Source organism: Octopus sinensis, linkage group LG22 (assembly GCF_006345805.1).
Source record: "Octopus sinensis linkage group LG22, ASM634580v1, whole genome shotgun sequence".
NCBI lineage: Eukaryota > Metazoa > Mollusca > Cephalopoda > Octopoda > Octopodidae > Octopus > Octopus sinensis.
This window is the reverse complement of record NC_043018.1, coordinates 22,693,778-22,704,611: the sequence shown is the minus strand read 5'-3', so window position 1 is coordinate 22,704,611 and position 10,834 is coordinate 22,693,778. Positions and strand designations below refer to the sequence as shown.

The window sequence follows — 10,834 nt, the reverse complement described above, 5'->3', positions numbered from 1 at the left end:
ACAGGCAGACAGATAGATATATAGATAGACAGACAGAGATATAGATAGACAAAACAGGTAGAGATAGACAGAGAGATAGGTAGTCAGACAGGCAGACAGATAGATAGATGGATGGTGCACAAAATAACTTCAATATGGTCTGAAATTGTCAGACAGGTTTCGATTTTTTTTAAAAATTGAGTAACAGAAAAAAAATAATGATGAATACACACATGATAAACAAAATGATTAATTACATAATATAAATAAAATGCCAAATATTTTGGTGTGTCACATTTGACTCACCATGTGTGTGTGTGTGTGTGTGTGTGTTTAGTCAATTCAAATAAATGAATAGAATTATTGGACAAGAGGATATGCACAAGGAATGTATTAGCTTGACGCTTGGTGAAAAGAGAGTTTGACATTTCGAGCAAGGTTCTTCGTCGGAAAGGAGAAAGGGAAAGAAATTGTGAACAGCACATGTGGAGTTATATTGCTGAAGATATATATACCATACTTTAATGTGTATAAGGAACCCCTTTTTGTCAAAAATTAGGGAGTTTCTTATACATATTACAATACAGTATATATATATATATATATAATGATAAATCTCAGAGCGAGTTATAAACAGTAGCAGCAACACATCGTGACGTATATTTGCCATTTGAATATGGCTAACCCCTAAGGGTGGATGCTACTGTAGTTTGTAGCCCCAGGAGGACACCTCCTCCAGCTGGCTATAGACACACTTTCTGTGCCCTATCAGTATTTGCAAAGGGAAGCCATCCTTCCCGTCTTCAACTTATGATACACACGGACTCGAGTTTCAGAGTATTGACCCGTCATCGACGTGTGACAATCATAGTTGTCGATGAGAAGTAGGTTCCCTTCACAAATACATATACTTTTTCCAGTATCGATTGACACTGATATTGAAAAAGTGAAATCAAACAATGATAAATCTCAGAGCGAGTTATAAACAGTAGCAGCAACACATCGTGACGTATATTTGCCATTTGAATATGGCTAACTCCTAAGGGTGGATGCTACTGCAAATGTACAGAAAACAAGTGAGAAATGAGGGAACAACAAGCAGGTGTATTAGTTTGATGCTTGGGAAGAATGGAAAAGTCTTTGATGTTTCGAACCTATGCTCTTCGAAAGAAAGGGATGAGAGGGAAAACAAAACGGAGAAAGAGAATGTGTAGGGATTAATGGTTTAACATGATGAAATGAGCGGAGGAAAGAGGCTGAGGGAAAGGGAGATAATAATGGTGACCCAGCTGAACTAAGGTGCACAAATGCATGTGTGTATGGAAGAATAATGTGTGTGTGTGTGTGTGTGTGTGTGTAAATGGGGGTGAGTATGTGAATGCATGTGTAGGCAAGCTTATATATATATATGTCAGTTTTAATTAAATACTAACCCAGATGTGTATACCAGACTTTTATTCAGCCAAACAGTTTTTTGCAAGATCAGTGAATATCTTATTCGTCTTTTTCTATATTGGAGATGATTAAATTTTCATCCAAGCATGCAACTGGTTGGGAATATGCACTGTTGAAATACATCCAGTGCTCTTGCTGGTTGCTATTTTTTTTTCTCTTGGAAATCTTTTGTTTTTTACACAACACATCTATAAGAGTTGTTATGTCAGGACAAATACCTCAGTAACTTAACTGTTGACACTGTATATACATTTATACATTGAGTATGATACAGGGATGGCTATTTTATACATATATAGTGCAAAAATAAATATATAAACACACACACACATATATATATATATATATATATATACATACATAAAGACATATATACAGATACACACACATAAGTTTTATTTTATATAAAATCATATATACTTAAATAACAAAGCATAAACCGAAGGATTATTCAATAATACCTAATTGTGAACTAATGAGTCTTTACAGATTCATTTGATATACTAGAAATAGGAGCTAAATATGTTTTTAATTACACTCTACCATTAAAAAAAAAACCCAGAAAACATATTAAACTTGGCCTTGAGGCACTATAACTGAATAAATGGTAAGATGGTCATGCTTGGAATGCTTGATCATTGGTCCACAGGGTTAGGTCTGACCTGGGGTTAAATAGCAAGGAAGGACACAACAGCTAAATGAAAAATGGGATGGTCATGACTGGAACATCTCTGATCATGGGTCAGCTGGATCAAGGCAGACTAGCAGTTAATAAGGAAGGATGTATCAGATAAACTGTATGTGAAAAGCTGGGATGGTCATGGAGGGAATTTCTTTGATCATAAGCCTACTAGATCAGGGCTGACCTAGAGTTAACAAAATCAATTTCAACATACATTTTAATAGAATCAATTATAAGCACACAACTATGGTATAACCTGTATGGAAAAGAAATATACTTCCCAATGACATGGTTCTAAGTTCAATCCCACTCCATGGCACCTTGGGCAAGTAAGTGTCTTCTATCATAGCCTGGGGCTGACTAAGGCCTTGAGAGTGGATTTGGTAGGCAGAGAAACTGAGTGCTGTACATTATATATGTAGGTGCAAGTGAGACTGCGCGGTAAGAAGTTTGTTTCTCAGCTACGTGGTTCTAGGTTCACTCCCATTGCATGCCACCTTGGACAAGGGTCTTCTACTATAGCCCCAGGCTGAATTAAAGCCTTGTGAGTGAGTTTGGTAGACGGAAACTTACAAAAGTCTGTTTGTGTGTGTGTCTGTGTTTGTCCCCCCACAACTGTTGAAAGTTGGTGCTGGGGTATGTATGTCCCCATAACTTAGTAGATCAGCGAAAAAAACTGATAAAATAAGCATCAGGGTTTTAAAAACACAAATCCTGGGGTTTCTTTGTTTGACTAGCACCCATCAAGGCAGTGCCCAGCATGACTGCAGTCCAATGACTAAAACTAGTGAAAGACAAAAAATAAAAGACAAAACAATATATACTCTTTACTTGTTTCAGTCATTTGACTGCGGCCATGCTGGAGCACCACCTTTAATCGAGCAACTCGACCCTCGGTCTCTTTTGCCAAACCGCTAAGTGATGGGGTCATAAACACACCAGCATCGGTTGTCAAGCAATGCTAGGAGGACAAACACAGACACACAAACACACACGCACATATATATATATATACAACGGGCTTCTTTCAGTTTCCGTCTATCAAATCCACTCACAAGGCTTTGGTTGGCCCGAGGCTATAGTAAAAGACACTTGCCCAAGGTGCCACACAGTGGGACTGAACCTGGAACTATGTGGTTGGTAAGCAAGCTACTTACCACACAGCCACTCCTGCGCCTATATATGCCAAAAAAAAAATATATATATATACATATTTGTATATACACACACATGAATGCCAATTAGGTGGCACTGGCATTCATGCATCGGTCACTGCCAGTGCTGCGAGACTGGTACCCCATGTCGGTGGCACATAAAAAGCACCATCCGAACGTGGTCGATGCCAGGCCCGCCTGACTGGTTCTAAACCGTTCAACCCATGCCAGCATGGAAAACAGACATTAAATGATAATGATGATGTGGTCGGTGCCAGGTCCACCTGACTAGCTCCTGTGCCGGTGGCAATGTAAAAAGCACCATCCGAACGTGATCGATGCCAGGCCCGCCTGACTGGTTCCTGTGCCAGTGACATGTAAACAGCATTCACTATACTCTCAGAGTAGTTGGCATTAGGAAGGACATCCAGCTGTAGAAACATTGCTAATCGACAGAACAGCCAGATCATATTAGAGCCTGGTGCAGCTGCTGGCTCTCCAGACCTCAGTCAAACCATCCAACCCATGCCACCATGGAAAGCAGACGTTAAACAATGATGATGATGATGATGACATGCAGTATGTGTGTTGTTATTAGTTTCATGCACATGAAAATAATAACAGCATATAAAAACATGCACTGAGTTCATGAAATAATGTTTATCTCTCACCAGATGGAGTACTGTTTTTGTTGATCTTACCCCCATGGAACAGTACACTATATATCACGTGACCGACCAGTCCATCTGATGTAGTTACACATCGCAGGTCACAATGCATTTGCATTGTTTTAGCCTTCGAATGACGCCACCCTGCTGGCTAAGCGAGCAGGCCAACAGAAGAAAGAGTGGGAGAAAGAGTGGTGAAAGAGTACAGCAGGGATCACCACCCCCTGCCGGAGCCTCGTGGAGCTTTTAGGTGTTTTCGCTCAATAAACACTCACAACGCCCGGTCTGGGAATCGAAACCGCGATCCTACGACCGCGAGTCCGCTGCCCTAACCAACTGGGCCATTGCGCCTCCACACACTATATATAATATCTTTGAATGTTGGGCCTCACAAAGGCAATGATGAAAGACTGAGACCTCTGGAGGTATGCTGTGACTGAGAAGACCCGGCAAATAAAGTGTGATCACAGCTGTAGCCTACACCAGTGTTGCATAACCAGCTCACTCAAAAAGTACCTTGGATCGTAGGGCAACATGCCGTGCTTGAGGAGGCCTACTGAGTCAAAATAAAATCAAGTGGAAATTGTAGTTGTGGTCCCTATGCAAGTGGCACGTAAAAAGCACCATCTGAACGTGGCCAATGCCAGTGCCACCTTGACCGGCTTCCATGCTGGTGGCATGTAAAAAGCCCTCTCTGACCTTGTGGCAGTGGGACGTTGAAAAAGCACCCACTACACTCTCGGAGTGGTTGGCGTTAGGAAGGGCATCCAGCTGTGGAAACACTGCCAGATCAGACTGGAGCCTGGTGCAGCCTCCTGGCTTCCCAGACCCCAGTTAAACTGTCCAATCCATGCCAGCATAGAAAACGGACGTTAAACGATGATGATGATGATGATATATATATATATATATATATATATATCAAAATAAATGAGTATTTAAGAAAGGGAAAGTGTCTGATGATGATGATGATGATGATTAAAGAAAGATGTGATATAATTAAATAGATTTTAGAAAGATGAGGAGTTGGGAGGAGGGAAACGAAAGTATGAGGAGAAAAGATACAAAGTTATGTGAAGGAAATATTTAGGAAAAATATGTGAAATTAAATGCTTATTTACATTTAGAATATAAACTGTTCAAGTCAAACTCTTTTTACTTGTTTCAGTCATTTGACTGCGGCCATGCTGGAGCACCGCCTTTAGTCGAGCAAATCGACCCCGGGACTTATTCTTTGTAAGCCCAGTACATACTCAATCGGTCTCTTTTGCTGAACCGCCAAGTGACGGGGACGTAAACACACCAGCATCGGTTGTCAAGCAATGCTAGGGGGACAAACACACAGACACACACACATATATATATATAATATATATATATATATATATATATATCAAAATAAATGAGTATTTAAGAAAGGGAAAGTGTCTGATGATGATGATGATGATGATTAAAGAAAGATGTGATATAATTAAATAGATTTTAGAAAGATGAGGAGTTGGGAGGAGGGAAACGAAAGTATGAGGAGAAAAAATACAAAGTTATGTGAAGGAAATATTTAGGAAAAATATGTGAAATTAAATGCTTATTTACATTTAGAATATAAACAGTTCAAGTCAAACTCTTTTACTTGTTTCAGTCATTTGACTGCGGCCATGCTGGAGCACCGCTTTTAGTCGAGCAAATCGACCCCGGGACTTATTCTTTGTAAGCCCAGTACTTACTCAATCGGTCTCTTTTGCTGAACCGCCAAGTGACGGGGACGTAAACACACCAGCATCGGTTGTCAAGCAATGCTAGGGGGACAAACACACAGACACACACACATATATATATATATATATATATATATACACATATATACGACAGGCTTCTTTCAGTTTCCATCTACCAAATCCACTCACAAGGCTTTGGTCGGCCCGAGGCTATAGCAGAAGACACTTGCCCAAGATTCCACGCAGTGGGACTGAACCCAGAACCATGTGGTTGGTTAGGAAGCTACTTACCACACAGCCACTCCTGCGCTATATGTAAATAAATCTTTATTCACCCTTTAGCATTCAGATTCCTCTGGCAAATGTAATGCTTATTTATTCCCATAAGTCTTGAATAAACCATGCATTGTCTTGCAGCGTTTCCTTCTTTCTGTCATTAGACTTTAGTCATGTTGGGGGCATTGCCTTGAAGAAGAATCTCAGTCAAAGCAAATTGACATCAATACTTCCCTCTTCTTTTAAGCTGGGGACTTATTCTATCATTCTCACTGACCAAAGAGTTATGAGTGGGTTTGGTAAACGGAAACTGAAAGAAGCCCATTATATATATATATATATGTTTGTGTCTGTGTTTGTTTCCCACCACTGCTTGACAACCAGTGTTGGTTTGTTTACATCCATGTAACTTAGCAGTTCATCATCATCATCGGAGAACGGACGTTAAACGATGATGATGAACTGCTAAGTTACATGGATGTAAACAAACCAACACTGGTTATCAAGCAGTGGTGGGAAACAAACACGGACACAAACATATATATATATAATGGGCTTCTTTCAGTTTCCGTTTACCAAACCCACTCATAACTCTTTGGTCAGTCTGGGGCTATGGGAAAAAGAACTTGCCCAAGGTGGCACACAGTAGTATTGAACCTGGAACCATGTGGCTGGAAAGCAAACTTCTTACCACACAGCCACATCTCTGCCTGTTATCTCTTAGTTTCAAGGTTTCAATGATGCAATTGTTTGTTTTTAGAATGACATTGTAGGGTAGGTGTGAGAGGCCGAATCTCACTGATATGAATGTAAAAAAAAAAAGGTAGAATATTTGAGACATGTAATTGGCTTACGTGCTTAAAAGGTTAATGATGGAACTCAAAGCTTTGAGAGGCATCCTCATTAAAGACTTATGAAAGATTAAGATTAAATAAATATTAAAAAGGATAAACAAAAATACGTGATACAAATAAATAATAAAAAATCAAAAAATATTTTCAAAAATATAAAATTAAACAAGTCTTTTTTTCCATTTGGAATATAAATATAGGAGCATTGACATGAAAAATAGTCTTTATTAATGTAGCCCAAAGCTTGGAGATATGTTGTTAACCCTTCTGATACCAACATGGCTAGAACCGCCTCTGGCTCTGTAGTACAAATGTCTTGTTTTCATAAGTTTTGAAATAAAATCTTCCACCAAACCTTAGTCACAATTTATGTTCCTAACACCAGCTTAATGATAACTAAGTTATTTTACTAAATTCTTTGTTATATTTAAAGTAATTGAAAGAAACACAGAGCATCTCAAAATAAATACGGTAACAAAAGGGTTAATTAAATATTAAAAAAAGGATAAACAAAAATAAGTGATACAAATAAAATAAAAAAATCGAAAAATATTTTTAAAACTATAAAATCAAACAAGTTGTTTTCCATATAGAATATGTATATAGAAGTATTGGCATGTAAAATAGTCTTTATTAATGTAGCCCAAAGCTTGTCAACGTGTTGTTAATAAAGAATTATGTAAAATTAAAAATAAACATTGGTTTCATATTTTAGCACAAGGCCAGCAATCTTGGGAGAATGGGAAAAGTTGATTACATTGACTCCAGTGTTCAGCTGGTATTTATTTTATTGACCCAGAAAGGATGAAAGGCAAAGTTGACCGTGGCAGAATTTGAACTCAGAATGTAAGGATGGACAAAATACAGTTAAGCATTTTGCCCAATTCTGTCAGCTCACTGCTTTAACAATAATAATAATAATAATAATAATGCTTTCAAATTTTGGCACAAGGCCAGCAACTTCTGTGGAGAGGATAAATCAATTACGCTGACCCCAGTGTATCACTGGTACTTATTCTATTGACTCCAAAAGTACGACAGACAAAGTTGACCATGGTGGAATTTGAATTTAGAACATAAAGACTGATGAAGCATTCTTCCTGGTGTGTTAATGCTTCCACCAGCTTGCCGCCTTCAAATTATTAATAAAGAAGAGACAAATATATGACGTTAAAAAAAATAAATAAAAATCAAAAATATATTTTTTTAAAAAATTATAAAATTAAATAAATATTAGAAGGCAGGGACAAAATACGAAGAAAAATTGCAAAAGTTTTTTAAGGGAAAATATTTTTAAAAAATTATAAAATAAATAAGGGGGGGGAGGGGTGTTGACAATAGGCCAAAATATAAAATAAATGAAAAACAAAAAAAAAATTTTAAATGAAAAGGGAAAATATGTTCAACTAAAAGTATTGAATTCCCTCATAATTTAGAAGAAAGAGTGGCAGGAATGGTTGATTAAATTGACTTTACTTTGACCTCAGGAAATTACTGGTACTTTGCATCAACTTCTGCAAGGAGACAAGTAGAGTTTACTACTTATTCTTTAGATCTGCTAGAAATAACAGCCAAATAACCCTCACATCATATCTTACTGTTTGTCTTAAAAATGAAGGATACATTAAGACAATGTAGTCCTAGATATACTATGGTTGAATAAAAGGCAGGATGGTCACACTTGGAACAACTTTGATCATACAAAGGTCTCTGGTTTAATTCCGAGTGTCAATTTTTATTTTTAAATGGCATTGCTCCAGTGTGGCCACAGCCTTTGGGTTGGCACACACAAAGGAATACATCTGCTAGTCTGAGGTATACAATGACTAGATATAAGACAAGCTGGTCTTAACTGGAACACTTTCGATCATAATTCTGTTGGATCAGATCTAACCGGGGTTAAACAACAAGGACGGTAAAGTTCCCTTCTCAGCTCATAAGGGTCAGTTTCCCTGATTTTCCTGGTGGATAAATTCCCTACCTGGGACACCAGTCCCTTGCAAGATTAACTCATTTTTTTCTAGCTGAGTGGACTGAAGCAATGTGAAATGAAGTATTTTGCTCAAGATCACAATGCGTCACCCGGTCCAAGAATTGAAACCACAATCTTACAATCCCGAATCCAACACCCTAACCTCTAAGCCACACACCTCCACAAACAACAGGAAAGGGCTTGTTATATAATGGAGTCCTAGATATGTCTTTTTTCATTCTAGGTATATCTTGGATTAAATTGTCCAATGTGACCTTTATTTTTTAAGATTAAGACATGATTTAAAATAACTTGGTTGCTTTAGCCAGCAGGTCCTGTGACCACATGAAACCCACCCCATAAACAGATTTTTGTTTTCTTGTGTGACCTTCCATTAGAAAACATAACAAAAAAAAACAACAACCTAACCAATAAGAAGTAATAGTTTATTGGTGGGATGGGAGCAGGGGGTAAATAACAGCATCGTGGGTTACGGATTGAATGTCACAGCCTGTCTTTTATCTTACCCATGTGAAAATTTTGGAGATGGTCCACAACATATTGTTGAAAGATGGACCCATCATCATTGCTGAGCCCAACTTTATCCATCACACCAACACTTTAATGAAGAAGAAATTTTTGCTTGGTCCCGCAATGACACAAGCATAACTGGTTAATGACTGGATGGCATTATATACCTTATAATCTATGAATTCTTTTCTACTCTAGGCACAAGGCCCCAAATTTTGGGGGACGGGGCCAGTCGATTAGATCAACCCCAGTATGCAACTGGTACTTAACTTATTGACCCTGAAAAGGTGAAAGGTGAAGTCGACCTCGGTGGAATTTGAACTCACAACGTAACGACAGACGAAATACTGCTAAGCATTCCGCCTGGCATGCTAACGTTTCTGTCAGCTCGCCACCTCATAATCTACTACATATTATTACCTGACTTGGGCTAAAACAATAATTCCTGAACATTTTCAGGCTGCCACCCCTTGGCACCCACACCACATTCCTAGTGCCCTCCCCACCATAAAAAAAAGGCTGCTTTTTTCATCAAATTCAAAACAACTGCATTTCACAGAAAAAAACTTTACCCTAATTAACTCATTATCTTATCGTCTTTACATCCATTGCCACCTTTTGTCCACCCCATTATCACCCCCCACTGCCACCGGGTGGGGGTGGGGCGGTACCACCCACTTTAGGAACCACTGGTCTAGAATGTGTGTTGTGACACAGCCTATATTATGTGCAGACTCTAATACAAACTATATTTTATGTCATATACGTGAGGTGACATGCCCTATGTTTTGCGACGTATGGTGTGAAACGCATATACATATCTTGTGATATGGTGTGACATGGCCTGTATTCTTGCAGTATGGTGTGACACAAAATATAATCTATACAGAGGCAAAAACTTTAATTACATCAACACACACTTCTATCAGCACAATTTTACAATAAATCTAAACTGCATAATTTGTACTGTGACAGAGGCTTTCATAGTTTATTCTGTACTGTGACAGAGGTTTTAATAGCTTACATTGTACTGTGACAGGCTGTAATGTAGTTAATACTGTACTGTGAAAGAGGCTTTAATAAGGAGTATACTGGAATATTTAGAGATTTTAATATGAAATATACTGTAAAAAGCTGTAACTGGCACAGTGTGACGCAAGCTGTAATTAGCACAGTGTATTGTGAGCTGTAACTAGCACAGTGTGACATGAGCTATAACTAACACTGTATGTCACAAGCTGTAACTAGCACAGTGTAACACAAGCTGTAGCTGGCATATTACAACACAATCTGAAACTAACAGTAAATTTGATCTGTGTAACCAAGCTGTATCAAATATTTTTTGTGCCACGTATACATGGTTTTAATGAATGCATTGTGCCATGATGTTCAATGATATGGTCCAGCACCGTGGCACACATTCCCATCCTTTCCCTACCCCCCACATTACTTCCTAGTCACAAACTACTATAATGTGACATATAAGATTTAAAATACGTGTACGGGATTCGTTCAGTTTTGTTTTTGGAATTATATGAAAGACTAAGAGCA

At 38.3% G+C, this 10,834-nt stretch overlaps 1 protein-coding gene across 1 annotated transcript in view; it reads right to left on the bottom strand.

Moving 5' to 3' along the window:
• Positions 1 to 10,732: 10,732 nt before the first annotated feature.
• Positions 10,733 to 10,834, bottom strand: part of LOC115223303 — a 12,905-nt gene continuing 12,803 nt past the window's right edge. Inside the window, exon 4 of the mRNA XM_029793813.2 lies at positions 10,733 to 10,834. This exon is cut by the window's right edge and continues 453 nt beyond it. The gene's annotated coding sequence lies outside the window, so the exon portion shown is untranslated.